Source organism: Ammospiza nelsoni, chromosome 5, assembly GCF_027579445.1.
Source record: "Ammospiza nelsoni isolate bAmmNel1 chromosome 5, bAmmNel1.pri, whole genome shotgun sequence".
Taxonomy (NCBI): Eukaryota; Metazoa; Chordata; class Aves; order Passeriformes; family Passerellidae; genus Ammospiza; species Ammospiza nelsoni.
In genome coordinates this window covers 61811152-61830672 of record NC_080637.1, presented here as the reverse complement: position 1 = coordinate 61830672, position 19521 = coordinate 61811152, and the positions used below count along the sequence as shown (strand labels likewise).

The 19521-nt window shown below is 44.0% G+C and overlaps 1 protein-coding gene across 6 annotated transcripts in view; it reads right to left on the bottom strand.

Moving 5' to 3' along the window:
* Positions 1-19521, bottom strand: part of DGKI (diacylglycerol kinase iota) — a 199444-nt gene that overhangs the window by 159389 nt on the left and 20534 nt on the right. The window contains exon 1 of one of the 6 annotated variants that reach the window (XM_059472543.1): positions 13608-13683. The exons of the other annotated variants lie outside the window; for them this stretch is intronic. The gene's annotated coding sequence lies outside the window, so the exon portion shown is untranslated. Of the gene's footprint in view, positions 1-13607; positions 13684-19521 lie in introns of those variants that run through there. 6 annotated transcript variants of the gene reach the window in all.

The following is a 19521-nucleotide window of genomic DNA, read 5'->3' as shown; positions in this document are numbered from 1 at the left end:
AGAAAAATGGCACAATAGATCATTGCAAGTAAAACAACTGGCTTTTCCCTCCCTCACTGTCATTCCCAAAGCCCCTCTTGCCTTTCCTTCTCAATTCTCAAGCCACTTTCCACAGCACTGAATGTGCACAGTACTGAGCACCAGGAGCAAACAGGATCAGGTACACTCAGAGAGCTGTGCTGGATGCTGCTCATCTCAAACCACCAGCACATACACCACAGCATCGTGTGTGATGAGAGCTGCCTTTCCTCACGGATTAGAGAAAGGAGTCCAGCAATCTTGAAACACCTTCAGTGCTTGTGGACAAGATTGGCCATTATGTCACTAAGCATTATGTCATGAAGCTTGTCAAGCCTAAAATTCAACAGTTCCTGCAAGAACCCACTTACCAGCTATCCAAGGAGCCTGACACAGATATTTTACACCTGTTCCGTTTCCTGCTGCTTTTGCAAAAGAAATCCATGTAGCTCACACTCATACTTCCAGGAAAATTTAAAAAATAATCTCCAAGTCCAACACCTCAGACAGCCAGGCTAGGTTGAAAACAGAGAAGTGCCTCCCACCAGTGTGCCAAACTGAAACTGGGAAATCTAAAGCAGGAGGAAGAAAGGAGGTAATACAATCAAAAGCTAATTCCTGGAAGAGAAAGCTTGCTGGTGAGCTGATCAGTGTGAGTCTGCTGAAATGATGTATGGCGGGGTGGGGAGGGCATGTGTGCACACACATGCACACAAACGTCAGCCCCTTCCTTGGAAGTGGATTAGGTGGCAGATGGTGTCAGAACCTGAGCTGCTGTCAAGAGCAGAGTTCACACTGTCCTGCTCTCCTGTGCTTAGAGATGAAAGCAGCACAGACAAGCCATTAAAAAAGGCTGATATATAGCTGACAATCAGCTTTGTCACTGGCAGCGAGTGGAACGACATCCCTCCGACATCCCTCCGCTTGCTCCCTTCTCCCTCCAGAGCCCTTACAGGCAAAATCCTCTCTGAAATGGAGACAAAAGAGGAAACAAACGTGCGTGTGCAATCTCCCAGCGTGAGAAATAGCAGAGGCTCAGTTTTTCACAGAGAAACTAGAACCTGCTATTACCAACCCAAATATCAGAACCCAGGACAGAGTGGGGGGAAGCAGAGCACTCAGCTTAAGATCTATTAAAAGCAAAGTGAGCAGGAGAAAAAGAAAAAAAAATAACAACAAAGAGAAAGGAAGAAAAAACCCACTGCCCTTGATTGCCAACACGATGAAAATAAATGAGAGAAATCATGCTTGGGAGGGGCACACCAGCTGAAAGCAGTCACAATGACTTTGTGCAGGCACCCCTGTTATTACTAATTATTGCAGATAATAAGGGTTTTCAGGCTGAGCAAAGGGATTTTTTTCAATTCCTAAAACCTCATTTTCTGTGTCCTGTCACCTACCTCCCCCTTTTCTTTGGCCTCTGAGCACCTGCTTTACATAGCTTACCCTGTATTATCATTAGCCTCATGGATAATTGATAGCTGTGCTCCTGCAGCTGATGCTAAGAAAAGAAAGACAAGGTGGTTCCATACACACTTGCTATAAATAGACTCACAACATGGCCAGCCTTTGCCAACATCTGATGATGCCTTCCCTCCTGGGTACTAAAGTTAGCTGGTTTCTCAAAGTCAGGGAAGAAAAGGAAAGCAAGGTAAAATGCCTTCAATTAATTTTGCAGAGATTGAAGGGATAAAAATAAGAGTGGGGCTTTATATTTTTATGACATGCTAAAAATACTCACTTTATTAAACCTTTAGTGCAGTTTGCAAAGCAGAGTTTAAAAGCTTGCTTTTTTTCTTTTTTTTTTTTTTTGCAGCAAGTGTGAAGCTCCAAATATTTATCTGGTGATGGAGTCTTGGTCAATAGGGCTGAAAAGGGTCATGAGCAGATCTCTGCTGAGTACAGCACGTGGGAGCAGGACAGAGATGACACAAGCTCTCAGCAGCACTGAGCCCCAGTAGCTCTGCAAAGCCAAAGTGCTCATGCTCCCAGCTCTGAGGCTGAAGGCTCTCAGTCCTGAGAGCAGGGCAATCTCAGCTGCCTCTGCACGGCTGCCAGGAGGCTCAGCCTGCCTCAGGCACTGACTCGGCAGCAAAGCCTCAAACCTCAGCTCTGGTTGGTTCTGGGCACTTCTGGGGCAGCCTGCTGACCTGTCCTTCACCAGACATGCCAGAGGTAGGTTCCAGCTGGATAAACTTGAGTCTAGCTTAGCCCATCAACCAAAGGAGCTATGATGCTCCATGCAGCTCCCCCTTGGTGAACTCCTGCTTGCTGTTGAGTGTCCCCAAAGCCCTTTCCAGTGCTGCAGCACAGAAATTCCCTTTGCAGGATTCACCCAGACTTTTGGCAGGTTCACCCCCCCGCCCAGTTTACCCCACTTCCCAAACCTGCCTCTCATTGCATTTTCTCCTCCTTTGACAAAAAGCTACCCCAACATGATGTAGGCTCCAAAATCACCTGCTCCCAAATTGGAACAGATGTTTATCTATTTTTGCCTTATTCATTGTATCCAGGTGGACTTTGCAGATCAAGATGATCTTTTTCCCCTTAACATAAAATTTTTATTTTGGGACATTCTTAGTGCCTTCCATCTACAAACACTAATATAGGCTCAGTTCTCACTCACCAAGCTTCACCAGTACAAATAAAGCAAGGAGAAATTTAAAATTTTTCCTACTGAGAAAAGCAGCTGCAGGAAAGTGTTTGCCCCAGCACATGCCAAGGTATTGGCACTGCTTTTGTCCTTGCAGTAGCCACCTCCCATTTCAGAGCTGATGAACTCATAGATGCCCTCAGAACGCTCTCATTTTCTTTCTGAAAGCCATTTTAGACTGCAGGAGTACAGCAGCATGAAAACAAACAACTGTTTGTCCTAATCTTCAATCAAATACCAAAACAAAGAAAATGTGGCTCTGTGTGTTCTCAAACACAGTGTCCAGTCACGACACAAGAGCAGCATCTCAGACCTCAGGGAAGGGGAAAAAGAAGAGAACCTAAGCCAAGCCTCCATGCAGCTCTGACAGGCAGCCTGCACACAGCAAGAACAGTGGTACAAAGCCACACAACTTTGAGGAGTGGGAGGAGGACTTTTGCTTAAAAAAGCTCCAGAAATCTGCATAAGGTGGAGGCTTCATCTTAAACTTGTAGCTTGAAGCTGCCAAGAAAACTGCATCAGGAGCAAAAGAAAAAAAATCCTTTTATAAAATTGCTTACCTAGTCAGTGCAGGAGGGCAATCACTCTATGGATGAAACAAAGAATAAAAGCATTCAAACAGTTTGTCCTCTCACCAGCCAAATAAGTACCCACTAAAATGGAAGCTTTAAATACTTAATGTCCTAAACAAGCAAATTTACCCACAACAAGACTGCTGGTTCAACACAAACCATCAGCACTCACAATAAAGTTGATAGAGGTTTTACATTAGCTGCACTATTACCAGTTGGGGACAGATGAAACCCACTCACAGAAGAAAAGGTGAAACAGTAGCAGAAAGACAGAGATCAGATGGAGAACAAGTGACCTTTCCCACCTTTGTTACACTTGCAAAAAGCACTTGAACATCACCAAAAGTGTGGGAGACAATTTAGCAGGGATCAGTGCTTGGAGTCTCAATAGATGATGCTGCTATTTTGAGATTGTGTAAGAGAACAAATTAACCTTCTTTATAAATCTTGGCTTACTTTAATAGATGTACTGGATATTGGACTAGAAATAACATCTTGTATTCCTTTAATTTCTGTACTGATTGACCTCCTTACAACAAATATCCACCATTTGAGCACTGGCACCATCAACCACGTGGTCAAACCCTCAGCTGCTTGACTGGTGTCTTGCTCACACACTTGTGACTAAAACAATCCCCACCCTGAGACCAGCAATGCCTTTCCCACATGCTCAGGTTAGCAGAAACCTTGGAGATTTTCCCACCTTTCCTTACAACAGATGGCCCTGTGTGTTTCCCCAAGATCACCTGGGTATTTTCACTTCCAAATTCCCACTCCAGCAGGGACCCAGGAAGCTGGCAATGTCTGACATCTCATTGATGGCTCCTTGCAGCACAGGAGAATTTTTCAAATACTGTGCTAGAGGGCTTGATTTTATTACAGTAATATGCAAGTTCCTTAAAAATTTAGGCACAAGAAAATTCAGCATTCCCCCCCCCATATATATTCAGACTTGTCAATTATGCAATTACAGAAACAGTAATCAATGATCAGCATAGCCCCATCCAATTCCCCACTTATTTTTGGTTTTACTTGTCAAATGCTTTTCTCCCAACACTTTCAAAAATCACAGAAGAGTTGAGATTTTCTTTGACAAGCCTGCACCTTTCCACCCCTCACATAGGCAGAAAAGCATTTTTCTGTGCATTAGCCAAAAATGTGATTGATTTCCACCTATGTTCAGCCCACCACCAAAATTCTGCATTTCAAATGCAACTTTAATATAGCAACCTATTTTACTTCCAAGTGGGCTGAACACCCAGAAGTTACTAATGGAGAAGTCTAGTGTAGAGCATACAGAGGAAACAGAAGTGGAAAGTTTCCAGATGAAAGGAAAAAGTTATTTCCCAATGAAAACATAAGTCAAAGGAGCGATGCTCATAATGGTGACAATTGCAGATGGAAATCTAATTGGAGATCAAGAGAGGCCAGGTGAGCTGAAGCTAAGCCTAGGAAAGTGAAGCCTGGCTTAGAAACATCATCATGCTATTATTTCACTGCACACAGAGAGCTCAGCCTGACAGATTCTGTCTTGCTGAGGATGCCTGAGGCCTCACCCCATCCACCACTTAGTCTGTTGACTCAATCTTTGACTGTAAATGAAAAATTTATAAAAGGCCTGGTAGGGAGAGTGCGTGAATGGTTGCAACCCCCTCCAGAACAATTCCTTCATGGTGCTTACAAATCAGAGCATGTGTTTGGCACTTGCCTCTCTCTGACAGAGTTCAGCCACAAATGAGTGCCTGGGGTAGGCATCCCAGCCTCCCTGAAAATGCTGCTTTGCAGGCAGACCAGAACAAGTGAGAAACAGTGTGCCTCAGGCTATGCTCATCAATTCATTCAGAGCACAACATACTTGGAAGTCTGGCTTAAAAGTAGTAGCATTTGTAGCCACATCTCTTGCTGCAAGAACAAATCTTGCAGATTTGCAGGAGAATCCCATGCATCCTCCTGGGTTTTTGCCATTCCTGGCTGGGCACCCCAAGCTAACAGGAATTTCCCTAAAACTCTGCATGTCACAGCTTGTCATGGCTGTTCCAGGGCAGAGCAGATATGCAGGAGAATGACAGCAAGCTCTCTTTAAAAAGACATTTCAGGCATTGATCACAGTTTTGAGCATTATTTCCACTGTACACTTTCATCTGTCAGCCACTCAGGATACACAGACCACATCTGCTTCTTGAGGACAGCATTTGCTCCTACCACTAAAATAAAATCTTTATTACACAAGTTACTCAAAAATATGCACACTACCCAGTGCTGCATACACTGAGGGTATTCTCTGAACAGCAGGAAGGTATTAGAAACTGGAATTAAACTGTGTCCTCACCCTAAATTTATGTAGCAAATGTACAGGCAGAGGCAGCGTGGAGGGCATTTTTGTTAGGTCATCTAGACAGTCATACCCTGTAGCTGTGAAGATTTCATTTCCTTTGGCAAAGGCTGCCCACTTCCATCAGGGAGATCAGGGGAAGCACAAAGATAAGCTTGCATGGGAGCTCACAGGAACATGTGTATCTGAGGAGTTTCTCAAGGTGCTGTGTCTGCAAAGTAACACATTGTCACCCTTGGGGGCTCTTTCTTTTTCACCCCTCTCCTTTTATTTTCTCACCTTTTTGTTGTTTTGTTGCTTGTTTTATAGCTCTATTTTTTTTTCCTGAGGTTTTTGTTGTTTACTGCTCTCTCCATCCCCTGCACTCCTCCCCTTTAAAATTAATGCTCTCTCTCAAACTTTTTGCTTTCCCTAGGTAATAGAACATTTTCTCCTCCTTTCCCTGCTCTCACCTTTTAGATCCATCCCCCACACCTCTCTAATTCAATATCCCTGTTACACTTCTGCTCTCTGCTTGCCCTCCTTCTTCCACCTTCACCATTTAATCTCCTCCCCTCCTATTGCCTTACAAATCTCTACCTTCCTTGCCCTGATCATTTTCTCCACTAACCATTCCTCCCTTCCCCTTTTATCTGGCTCAGTTCCTACTCCCCCACTTCACTCCTACCCACACAGCACCCATTGTGCCTTTCTCCTCCTGCCCCAGTTCCAAACCTCCTCATCATATTTCATTTTCCTGAATTCTATTCAGGTTCTCATATCAGCCTATCTCCCTTCATCATGTTACTGCATATTTCCCATCTCCTAAATTTTTCCTTCCCCATCCACCATCTCCATTTATGACAGTTGTGGGATTGTTGCTCTTATTAACAGCTATGACCTATTAAAATTTTGGACGTATCTTTTTCTGATCAGAGGTAAAGCCCCTTCATCCTCCTGTGCTATTTGTCTTTCTGTAAGCCCCACACACATCTCATTCCTGCCATATGCACTCTTCTGTCACAAGCAGTGCAAATGCTCTCCTCATATGGAATGATTTCATCCTAGGATAGCCCACATTCATGGAACTGGGTCACACAACTCACACAGCAGCTCTTTCTGGTGGGACAAGCTCACAACTTGCTACTTACTCCATGAACACTGAAATTAGCCTGATTTCAGATTTCACCTGCAGACTGACTGACAAACCCTCTCTCTGTCAGCCTTGCCAGCACAGGCTGGTCCATGTCTGTGTGTGCACAGCCCAGGATGAGCAGGGAACACTTCCCTGTGTCCACTGATCAGCAGCAACATGAGCTCTAACTAAAGCTATGCCAACCACCAGATGCCAAAGGACAAATAGAATTATTTCTCAATGTGAGGTGTAGGGGATTTTTTAGTAGACAGAGGGGCATGATTATAATAAGTTATTAAAAAGGGAAAAAAAAAAAAACAACAAGCGAGTGAGATCAACAGACAAAACCCAATTAAGAAAATCACTCAATCAACCTCCCAGGGTTGGGTTAGCTCAGGGGACTGTTCAGTAGGATCTTCAATACCAACAACTGAAATTGCATACAGATGGTTCTGCTCTGTACTGTGGTGATGTAAACAGAAGCTATCCTTAACCTCCTGCATCCTCCCCTTACGCCCAGATTCAAATGACTGCATGATTTGGCATTTGAAATCCAAATGAAAAAAACACAATACCTGGTGAGAGATGTTCTTCTCAGCAAGAGGTCTGGCATCAAGCAGAGAACAAATACAAGCACCCAGGCTCTGGGAGCTACTACAGCACTGGAGAAAATAATTTTTTAAAAAGCTAAACAAAATTGACATTTTAAAGATTTCTGCTGCTTTTATCCTCTGCATACTTTTATCCTAATTTTATTGAAATGGCATTGTCTGAAGACCAGAGAAGAAAGTTGCTCTGCAACCTTTTTTACATCTAGGAGAAGGGATGTGGCTCCTGTGGCCTTGCAGAATAGGAGACAGAGTAAGATATCATAGCCACAAACCTTAACTTGTGTCCCTCGTGCACTTGCCACTCAGCTTCTAATGTCCCTCCATCATCTGCCATCTCCCTCTCCTCAGACTCTTCAGAGAGGGAACATGACAGGACTGTCAATAAAACTGCTCCTGTTGACTCCAACTAACATGGAGAACGTGTCCTCTAGAGCTGAGGACATTTTCATACACAAATGTTGTTCTGCAGCAAATAACTTGAGGATATTGCTGCAGCTGGGTAAAGGTGTTTTTAATCCAAAATGCTGGAACCTTGTGCTTAACCATTCCATCATTCCCCCCACTCCTCCCCAAATCCTTGAGGTGCTTCTGCTGGTAGCTAGTTGCCATAGGAACCCTAATCTTTATGTGTTTTGCTCATTAAATAAACTAGCATCAGAACTCTCCTTTTCGGCTCCTCTGTCCTTCTCCTCCCTTTACCCCTCCCTCAAAAAAGAGATCAAAAAGATAATGTGTTTGATAATCACCCTTTCCTCCTCTCTTCCTTTCTCCACAGGTCCTATGAGCTTTCCAAGTCCAATATCCAGAATTTGGCAGAAATAGCCACTGTGGTGCAGAGGGATGCATTAGGCCTGAGGGCTCTCTGGATTTTTCCAAAGAGAAATCAGAAGCAAGGCAGAGAGCACGGGGTAGGATAATGCAGCTTGAGAACCATGCTATGAAAACAGAGACCCCTAATCCCAGCTATTTTAGATGAAACTTTCCAGCATTTCCCATGACAACTCCCTTCTCCTAAAGTCCACACTATCAGCCTTATCCTACCTCACTATACATCAGCAATGCAATTTTAATGCCATTAGTGAGGGGGCAGCCCTGAGAAGGTGTTTCAGAGATGAAAACTGAAAACAGAAAGCAAAGGAGGCTAAACATATGAGAAACACCAAAAAGACAAGATGTTTGCAGTGGCCTAGAGCTTTCTAAATGAAGTTTTTTTCCGTACTATGGACCAGAGATCTAGGCCAGAATTATGTAGGTCTCAAACAAACCTTGTTTCTTCTGGTCTTAAGCCAATACTTACAAGGTGATAACTCCCACTCAGAGACACCATATTTTTCTTCACGTATTTTCTTGTAACAGAGAAAAAACTAGGGGCAAGAGTTGCTGTGTGCATGTCTAGTTGTCTAACCATGCTTTCCATCTCAGGAGGAATACATATATAAATATATATGTGTGTGTATATATATATGCTAGATGCAGAGATTCCTAAGTTGTTCTTCCCCTCCTAATTTTTAGTACAACAAATATCATTCAGAGAAAGAGCAACGCTATCTCACTCATTTGCATCGAAGTAAATACCTAGAAAATTAGTGATTTCAAGATGGAAAACAACAGGCAGAATATTTCAAGAGGCTGAATTCCCACTGCATGCAACACCAAAGCTAATGAGGACCCTATTTACCTGAATTTACCTGAAATTAACAACTAGTTAATCATTCACCCACACCACAACAAAATAGCCTCACACCATAGCAGAAGCATCAGTTTCAGCATCATTTGGGCATACCCAGGGATCTGCAGCAGCTGTTCACTGGCATATGAATCATGGTCCCCATGGAAGACTTGGCATTGCTCAGCCTGCCTCCAGTGGATAAAAGCACAATTCTGAAAGCAGTTGGACTACTGATTTCTAGCTAATTCAAGGCTTGGGCTGGTCTGAGTTTAGCTGAAAGACCCAGCAGCTATGGCAAATAACTGCCAGAGAAGCAGTCTCTGTTACACTGTGGTTTACAACGGGTTGTCCTTTTGCTGTGCTTTGCACAGGTCCCCTGCTTGCCCAGCACACATGGGTGGTCGTGTGCCTCTTTATCTGGAACGCAGCTAGGCTTCCTCCCAAACTCTTTCAGAAATATACTTTCTTAAATTAGCAGCCCTAAATTTTAAGTGCAAAGTTCAGGCATAATTCAGATGGAGCTTCATATATGCAACTTGGCTAACTTCACCCCCACTGGTCCGTATTCTGCTAAACTATAAACTCTTATGATCTGGATCCTTCTGACATGCCCACTACTTGTTACTCCTTACAAAGATGTGGGAAACAGCACTCAAGGAGCCATCTCTGGAAATATTTATGTATGTGTGCTCAGGCCCACAGGTAGAAAGAAGAGACAAGTTAATAAAACAACACTAAGTTGAGCTAAGGTTCATTCATTCTGGATGAAGGTGTTGCAAAACCTACTTTAAATAATCTGCCCCCTGTTAGAAGTCTCTTTTCTTTCATAAACATGGTCCTAATTCTTCAGCAAAGCCATTTTAAAATTCAACCTAAGTTTACTCTCTCCCTCTACTTTGCTTTTTTCATTTCTCTGTGGGGGCTGCTTTTTTTGAAGAGGTATACATGGGAATCCCAGGTGGCTTTGCTACTCCCCTTGTGTAAAGTATATTCTGGGCTCTCAGAGTGCACAGATCAGCAGGAAAGCACTGTGGGGGCTATTTCTTCTTCTTCAATCCCCATGAGTCTCCTACCTCCAGTTTTGCTCAGAGATTCATAGCTGAACAACCTTAGAAACAAATTCAGCTGAAACTATTTCAACTGAAGCCTCCTTTGGGTTTGTACCTGAACCAGGAAGAGGTGGTGTAGGGACCAAGGGGAAGATTGTCCAAGATTTATTCATTAAGTTAACCATTTGCCATTTACTTGAGATTATGCTTCCAGTCCCTCAGAAGGTTTGCATGGTCTATTTTCACAAGCTCCACAAGGTAAACACTAGGTGGGCTCTGCAAAGAGTTCAAAGGGTTTTTTAGAAGAGCTTGGCACAGCAGTTTTCATTCCTTTCCCCTCCATGTTTTCCAGTTCAGCCCATGCAAAATTTCCAGTGGCCTCCTCAGTTTATGAATCCATGCCTCACTGAGACTTCTCTGCCACCACCCCCCACTCACACAGTGACTCAGACTTATTAAGAGAACTTCTCTTTTTCTAGTTCCTCACCTCCAACACACTCAATGCATTAAGGCACATACTCCTGCACATATTTGAAATCCTCACCCAACCACCCTCTCTCATCCAACTTTCCTCCTACAGTTCTTGCACTCCCCCATTCTGGGATGACAGACACAGTCAAAACCCACCCAAATTAGTTAGTTCAACTTTTACTTGCACTTCTGGCTTCTCTCAAGATTATTTTGAGCTGGTACTTGAAGACACCAGGACAAGAAGGTCTAAGGTAACTCTCCTCTCCCACCAGCACAGCCTTTGGCAAAGGTGAGGTTTGTCATGCAGAGAAAATCATTCATGACCAGACTTTTACTTACACTTCTGGCTTCTCTCAAGATTATTTTGAGCTCCCAGGTGGGGAGAGGCCTCAGTGCAGCTGCACAGGGGTCTGGCTCTGACCCACATGCTGTGTGCAGACCACAGCCATGGACTGGCTTAAGAACCTACTGGTTCCTCTGAATAGTGACATTCTGTCCCATGGAAGAAGAGGGATTTGTATATCACTGTTTACCCCTGCTATAAGATGTTTAGGGCAACAAAATCTTCTCATCATGTTTTAGGACCAGCAGGTACCCTAATGTCCCAGGCTATGGATGCTCTGTAGGCAGTGGTGCTTGGTTGGTCACTGGGCATGAAGCAGGAGGTTGAGACAAGACACAAAAAAAACCCTTCCAGCCCCTGGCTCAACACAGGAAGGACCACAAGCTGCAAAGCAATGCTGGCACTGCAGGGGAAAGAAGGCTTTTGCTAAAGCTGGGGATTTGCTCAGATTGACACCTCTGCTGCTGTACAGAGCTCTGCACATTCGCTCGTGCTCGCTTTTGTTCCTTTTCCATAACCAGCAACAGGTGGGGAGGAGTGGGCTGTACATGCAGAAGGAGGATGCAGTGGGAGCAGAGAACGTGTTCCTGACATTCAGGGATATATGTAGGGAAAGCTGTCTGCCTGGAGCAGAGAGGGGCTGGGAAAGGCAAGGGGCTGCTGAGCTGTGGGTCGCTTTGGTAGGGACAGAGTTCTAATTCTGGCAGCATCAGGTGGGAGTGGGGAAAGTGGCTGAGGAGAAGGCTGAAGCAGAAGGAGTGCACAGATCAGACTAAATGAGGGATTCTGCATCCTTTGTACCAAATGTAGATGCTCTTAAAATAGTCTTCTGTCACACTTGTGTACTGATTAAGAAACAGTGTCCATTTCTGAAGCATAATTCTGTGTGTCTTCATTCCATACCCACTGGCAAAATGCTGGAAGCACCTGGAGCTAGGCAAATGGCTTTGCTTTCTGTGCAACAGTATTTTGCTTTTCCCTGATCCAGGCAACTGTAGTTCATGTGCATCACTTCTACACCAACATTAGAATCTTACCTGACCAAAGACTTCCAAGTCTAACCCATTGGGGATGTGCATAACCAAGTGACCCTGCTGGAGACCTACAAGGAAAATTAAACTGTGGCTCATCTCAGCTAAAAGATTCTTCTCTATTTCAGTGCAACCCTCCCAGACACCTTCTCCCACAGAACAGGTTTCTGATTTGCCCTGCACTGCTTTGCTTTCTGGATAACAGGAATTGGATTAATTTTATTCCTCACTCAGAGGCCAGGCATACAGCATTTATCATCTCAGCGTCCAAATTTGCAGCATAAGCCTCACACATGAAACACCAAAGGGAAACAGAGCTAAGGAGAAGAGACATAAGAGAAAGGTTGCCCTCTTCATTTTTCCAGGATTTTTATTGGGTTGAATTTTAAACACTCTGAAAAGTTGCTATACTACTTTACCCAAAAAGATGTCCAATCATTCTAATTCTGTGTCTGGATAAGTGGACAAAAGAACCACACATTTGCTGTTCTGAGAATAACTGAGACATCAGTAACAGAGAGGCAAGCATAAACCAAGACACCTCATCTTTGAGCATGAAGATATCGCTCCTGTGAAAAAGGAGATTATCTGGACACACACTAACCTAGGCCTCTGTGATGAGCTGCCAATAAATGCTTCAGCTCCTGTTAATTATGGTGGTTTTTCTACAATGATGAGATGACTTCTCTGTGGAGAAGAGCTCTCATCAGGAAATTGGTTCTATTGCAATTAACATCTTTGAATATCCAAATTTAACATCCTCCTTGAGCCTTCTCCCTTATTTCAGGAAGTTTGTGATCAATCAAGTCCTGAAATAGAGATGGAGATCTGGGATTCAGGGAAGGGGGAGGAGTTCTGTGTTTGGGGGCAGGAGGGTTAAGTACACCACAGTTTCAAAATCAGCTGGTTGATGTCTCCAGCAGCATTTCCACCTCTCATCCCCATATACATAATTTCCAAGAAAGCTGTTATCACCATCACCACTATTTAGAATCAGAATAGGTGACACATCCATTTCCCTGCCTCAGCTCTGCCTTCAGGGTCAGCTGTAGAGCAGAGTCTGAGACACAGCAAGCCTAAAGACACAAACATCCTCTCCTGAAACAATTAATACAGGGTGCCACAGAACACACCTTTCCTCTTCCCCTCCTTCCAAACAGAAACCATCAGTTTTCCCTCCCTGGGGCTCTGTCATTCCATCAGTCCCCAGCTACTGCAGCTCCTCAGAGAGCTGGGGTAACGTGAATGGATGCCAAAGGAGAAAACAAAACAAAACCTCCTCAGATCTTGCTCTGGCCCACACTGCATCTGAACCACCCAGAACTTCCAGCAGCAGCCCTGCCACAACCCAGCTCACAGGGAGAGGGCAAACTAACATTTATGATGTACAGCCTTGCAGGGGTGAAGGAAAACAGACTTTTTATTCCCAGCTCACTTTAAGAAAAGCATTTAGACCTAGCCACCAAAATTTTCCTCATCTTGTACTACAACAAGTAATCTGAAAAGTAGATGCACTCACTTTATGGCACTGTAAGCAACTGGGGAAAAGAAGCCATAAACAGGAGGGATTTACTAAAAATTTCACTGTTAGCTAGCTATTAAATTTTAAAAATATATTCAATTCACAGCCAATACCATCAGAAGGCTAAAGTTTAGGGCTCAAAATTCATAACCATGAAATAAGATTTTGTTGTTAATATAAAAAAACCCAAATTGTTGTCATCTTATTGCAAAAGTTCCATACCTTCTTGGTGATTTCTCACGGCCATCTCCTCACAGCACTGACTCCTCCCTCTTCTTCACAGCACAGCAAACAAACCCCAGCTTTCTTCTTAATCAGCTAACCCACTCTTTTATAGCACTCATCCTCATTGGACACAGCTGCAGCCTGTTAAGGGCAGCCCTGTTCCTAATCTTTGGTAATTAGTACAGCTGCAACTCCTCAGGGGTGAGATTGCCTTCTGCACGATCTTTATTTTCTTGCATTCTATCCCCCCACACCAAATTACTTTTGCTGTACTATATTCAGCTATATAAAATCTGATTTCCTGCTAGATAGCATTAGACCCTCCCCAGCTTGCAAAATATAAACACTGAGTGCTTACATACTTATCTGGGCAAATGACTGACTAAGAAAATTGTATTACATTCAACTAAATTGAAACAAAATGTAGCAACACTTTATGTTCCACAATGCCATTTCTTGTCAAAAATTACAAAAAAGACCAAAAAAAAAAATCAATAAAACTTGAGAAATAAATACAATACACACAAAATTAAGGTGCAGGGTCCTGGACCACAGCTACAGCAGCTCACAGAGTCATCTACACCTGTTCAATAATCAATAAAATATGCCTCAAAATCACATTTGGACAGTGGAGCCCAGGGTAGTCAGAGGAAATCACAGGGAGTCACTCTGTCTGTTCCAACAGATACCAAATTATACATGAGATGAGCAGAAAACTGAACAAATCAATCCTACAGCCTTTCATACTGAGTCCATCTTTGTTTTCAATGATGGATGCTGTTGAGACAGAGACAGGAAAATACTTGGATAAAGGCCTGTAAATGAAGTCTAAGATTTAGAATAAGAGGAGTAGAAACTAGAGAGCTGATGGGTTAGAAAACATCTGCACAGCATGAGGGCTCAACAGCTGAGAAACCAGTGCAGAGGGGTTTGCAATGTTCAGTGATTTCTGCAGGGCTGCCTCTTTCTAAGGAGCAAGTGAAGTTATAAACCAAGTAAGATTTATGAAGATCTACACACAACATTATGATTCATTAGGGAAAGCTAGGAACTAATAATTGGGGTTCCCTTGTCCCAAATTATTCAGTATTTAATCCAGTCTGTACAGAGGCTGTTGCAAACATATCATCCTGTCTTCCAAATCACTGTGATTTGTGTGCATTCACACCAAGAAACACCTCGACCATGAAGAGTTACAAATACAATTGAGAGGTTCTGAAACCACTAATTTTACAGCTCTCAAAGCCAGGGTAATTTCAACAAAAGGAGGAGGAGAACAAGAAAGCCAGCTCTTGGGGATCCCATCAGAATTCCACTCACTGGAAGGGGGATAACCAGCAGGGATGGGTGCTCAGTCTATCCACTCAGGGAAGCAAAGGGCAGGCACTGAGGAAAGGTCTCCTGAGTGGCCTGGCATCCTGAAGGTGGCCCAGCTTTCTGTGCCTGCTGCAGCAGAGCCAACATCATCCAGAACATCACACCCCAGCTGCAGGAAGAATAAGCACTGCACAGATCAGGAGCACCAAGCTAACTTTGTTCTGAGGGCAGGTCAAATCTCAGTCCTCTTACCCTTCACATAAACCCCTCTAAAATTCTCGCACTTCAAGGCATGAATTCACAAGAAGTTATTAAAAGCACAACATCATTTAAAGTCTGAAAAGTCCTCTGTCACACCCCACTACTTCAAGTGTTCCACACCACACATTTAAAGCCACTTGGTGACATTTAAGGAGAAAATTCCTCTTTAGCTCTCCACTCCAATTGCCATGACAGAAACCAACAGGGTGAGCCCTTTAAAGAGTCCCTTTGCTCCTTTACTACATGAGCTCACTATTGTACACAAACATGCTGACACACACTCTGCAGCTAATGTGGATCACACAGGTGGCCCACAGAGATATAAATACACACATGACAACCTGGAGCACGCAGATAAATGTGCACCAGCACACATGGAATCTTCCAACCTTCGTGTGTTCCAAGGGTGCTTGTCTTTCCACCGATCCCACATTCCTGAGAAGTTCTGCTGGCTCCTGCCCCCAGCACCCAGTGTTTGACTTTCTTGTCAGCTTCAGGAGGTGTCCAGCATGAAGACAAGAAACCAGTACATCCAGGGAGGCTTGAGGAGTACCCTGTGACTGCCCCAGAGTAGCCAAGTGAAAAAAAGATGAGGGGGAGACAGAGGGAAGAGGTGGTTCCTGAGAGGTCACTGGAACAACTGTCATATGAGTAGGTTTCAGTTCCCTTCCCATTTTTTATATTTAGGTGAAAACTTGAGTATCTACTTATAAAACTGGTGGGGGGAAGCCCCACCTCTTTGGCTTATTTTTCCATGGAGGACCTGACAATGTTTGAACATCAGGACAGCAAGTAAAAGCAGAGTAAGCAAAACCCCTGCCATTCCCAGTTCCTGCTGAAATTTTACTTCAAACCCAAGGATGAGCACTGAGAGCTAGAGCAGTAAATAAAAAATCCCTTGCTTTTGCTTCAAGCAGATAACCACTGTGGCTTTCTAAAAGCTCTGAGTGCTGTAGCCTTTTACAACAAGTAAAGCCAGGCAGAGCACATAATAACCCTTACCCTGTGATGAAGTATAATAATAATGCATTTCCACCGTTTGCTGGTTCATCTTTATCCATGAGTAAGAAGAAGCTACTGTGTTCTTCAAATAAACATTTTGTCTGGCTACAAGCAAAGCTCTTAAAGGCAGAGTGGATTCAGGAATAAATTTACTTCATTTACAGTGCACAGCAATAGTCCATTCCATGCTAATGGCAACTCTTTGCTTTTTCTCAAAATGTTCTTTTTACAGGGAATTTGGATAGCTTTTTAGCTGGTTCATTTGCTATTTTGTGCCACACATCACCTGCTCTTCTCTGCTGGTGTTTTCCAGCTTTACAGACGAAGATTATCCCTTTGGGCTGATCATCCTTTTTTCAAAAAGGTAATGCTGTGAAATACAGGAAGCAGGTATAACAAATCCAGAGAGGAAAAACCTTCCATAGATTTCTGCCAGCTCCTCAGTCTTTCCATTCTCTAAATGCTCCCTTCCCCTTCACACCTGCTACCCTCTTACCGAGGTGGCTGAACTTCAGTGCACGCACAAAGTCTCCTCCCCAAAAAGTGGTCACAGCACCCCTGGCTCACCAGCCAAGGGCAGGAGCAGCCTCCAGTGCCTCAGCCCAGCTCCAAAGGCCTCCAAGGCAGCTCAGGCAGAGCAGTTCAGTCTCTCCTTCCCTGGAGTCCCAGCACCCACATGTTCCTGGCACCCGTGCCTGGTAAACCAAGGGACTAACTGCCCTGGCCTTGCACCCTGATATTCCCTTTCAATAACACTTCCTCTGCCATAAATGGGGACACTGGGCATGATCCTCCCAAAGAAGACCCTTCAATTTCTATGAGCTCATCACTTGTACTACTTTTAACACTTTGTGATCATTTCTGCACGGAGATAAGTAAATCTCCCATCTTCTCACTCAGGGACACAGAGACTCTTCTGAAATATTTCCATTCAGCATTTTTTGCAATCATCTTTTAAATGTTTTTCTTAAAACCAAAGCTGACTCACACGCTAAAACAAGATAGTCTGACTCATATTTAACACTTTTGTCTCCATGGCTCATTTTGGTCACCAACTTGCTTAGACTTTTCTTTTTTACTTCATGTAAGGGGAAAGAATAGAGAAAAATGTACTTTAAACATCCATTCAGTTCCAAACTGTTGACAAAGGCTCAGGATAAATCTGCAGAGAAAGGAAATTGTTGCAGCACCTAGAGACCTATTACAAATTAGAACAGAAATGAAATTTTCCAGCAAGAGACAGATTTGTACTTTCATGTTCCCAGATTCAGATGAAAAGGGGGTTCTGTTCAAGAGATATTTGGCTGGAGGGTTTTCTTTTCTTCATTTACCATCATCAAAACCCTCATAAGACTGAACAGCTCTTCAGAAAAGAAATACTAAGCCAGAAATAATTTCCCATTTGCACATATCTTGCAGTGAAATTTATTACTTAATATTTCTAAAATATCTAAAAAGGGGAGCCCTAAAGAGTGAGGCCCAGATTTAGGTGAGATATAAACTGTTACCGCTTCACCCATGGGAAGTCCCCATTTCAAACAAGGACAGCATCAACATCCTCTCTAGAGCCACCAAACCCTGATCCACAGAAGGCTCCTCTGAGGTGGATCCACTTGCAGCAATTTTCCAGAGGAATCATAGAAGCTGGAGAGCAGATCTGATGGAAATTAATGGGATTGGGATCTGGGGTGTTGGTTGCCTCTAGCTTTCTTTCAAAGACCTCCAGGTTAGCCTCAGAGCCTGGTCTTCTCTCTGATATGGAGATCACTAATAAAACCAGAACAGTGTCTTCACCCATGTGTGAGCAAACCAATATCAAAGGCTTTTCAGTAACTTACAAGAGGTAGAGGACTTCAGTCCCAGCTAAAGTGAAATAAACTCAGTCTAGAATTTAAGAAGTTGTTCACGAGGTTTGGGTAAGGACTTTTAATAATCTTCTGATTAATTAGGACAAAGATAAAATACTGGGGGAGGGGAGGGATTTTGATGTAGCAAATGGAAACAGGTTTCAAATGTCACAAGGTGAAACAGGCTTAGCTTATGGCTGTGTTTTGGAAAGCAGCAGGGAGCTCAAGGCATCTATATAAACACATTATTGACGCATTCTGGCTCACAATTCTTGCCTAGGGTTCAACAAGACAGAGAAATTCCCCTTGCTTCACGTACTTCCTCTGTGCTCTGGCAGATGTTAACATCCAGACCCACTGCTCCCACTTGCTTTTCAGTTTAACCTGTATTTAATGCCTCCTGAGACCACAAGGACTGCACTTCCAGGGAACACTTCTGCAGCCCAGGCAGGCAGGACCAGTCCCTGAAACCCTCAGCCTGGGGCAGAAAGTGCTGCTGGTGTCCATCTGAACTCTGCAAGGGCAAGGTGACTCTGAGAACAGCTGTGCTAGCCTAGAGATGTACTCACACCCTGTTTGAAAGGAGGGACAGCCCTGTCCTGTTCCTCACCCACAGAGAGGCAGATCATGAGCTCTGCTGTCACAAGGGGCACCTCCACCACCAGCCCCAGCAGCACAGCAGGCACTCAGGGCACAGCCAGGCTGTTTGTGCTGCACTGTGGGGTACCACTGGTCCAATTCCACATTTGTCAGCTGCATGTGACCACTCATGAATAATGTTCTCCTGCCCAGCTCAGAGGCACACAGTTGTGCCCTCTCACTGAGCACGTGCCATACACAGACAGTCTAAGACACAGCTGAGATAAGCTTATCTCAGTGCCTGAGAGCACAGGAGTTAGAACAGAACACTTCTTCCAGCTCTACACCTTGCCTTTGCTGTAAGCAAGGAGGAAGGAATCTGGTGCAGCCTGTTGTAAACAAACAGGATGCCTCTGATTTTACAAAGGAAAACTTGGGATTTAAGGGAGGGACCACATCTGAGAGCGAGCCAGGGCAGTGCTTTCTCCCAGATTCACCCCTCTGATGTACCAGCAGGTCCCCATCACTATACTGGTGGCACCAGGTCCCTGGACAAACCCTGAGGAAGGTGGCACTGAGCTGAGGTGTGCCCAGGGCAGCCAGAGCCCCACATCTCTGGGTGGGAAGGGAGGAGCTTGCAGACTGCTGGAGAAGCTCAGATGGAAAAAATAACCAAGTAGTTCCTTGGGTATTGCATTGTCAAATTGCCTGAATCTCCACACCTGGTGGTGGGCAAACCTTCTCAGTCTGGAGGAGATGATAAAATTGTTTGTGCCCTCTTAGCTATTCCTCAAGGAATTACTGCTGTGATCTAGAAAGAGACTCAACTAGATAATCTATTTCAGAAGAGAACCACCAAGGTCCACACAGCAGAGGGGTTTAGCTCCCCCTGAAAGCACAGATTA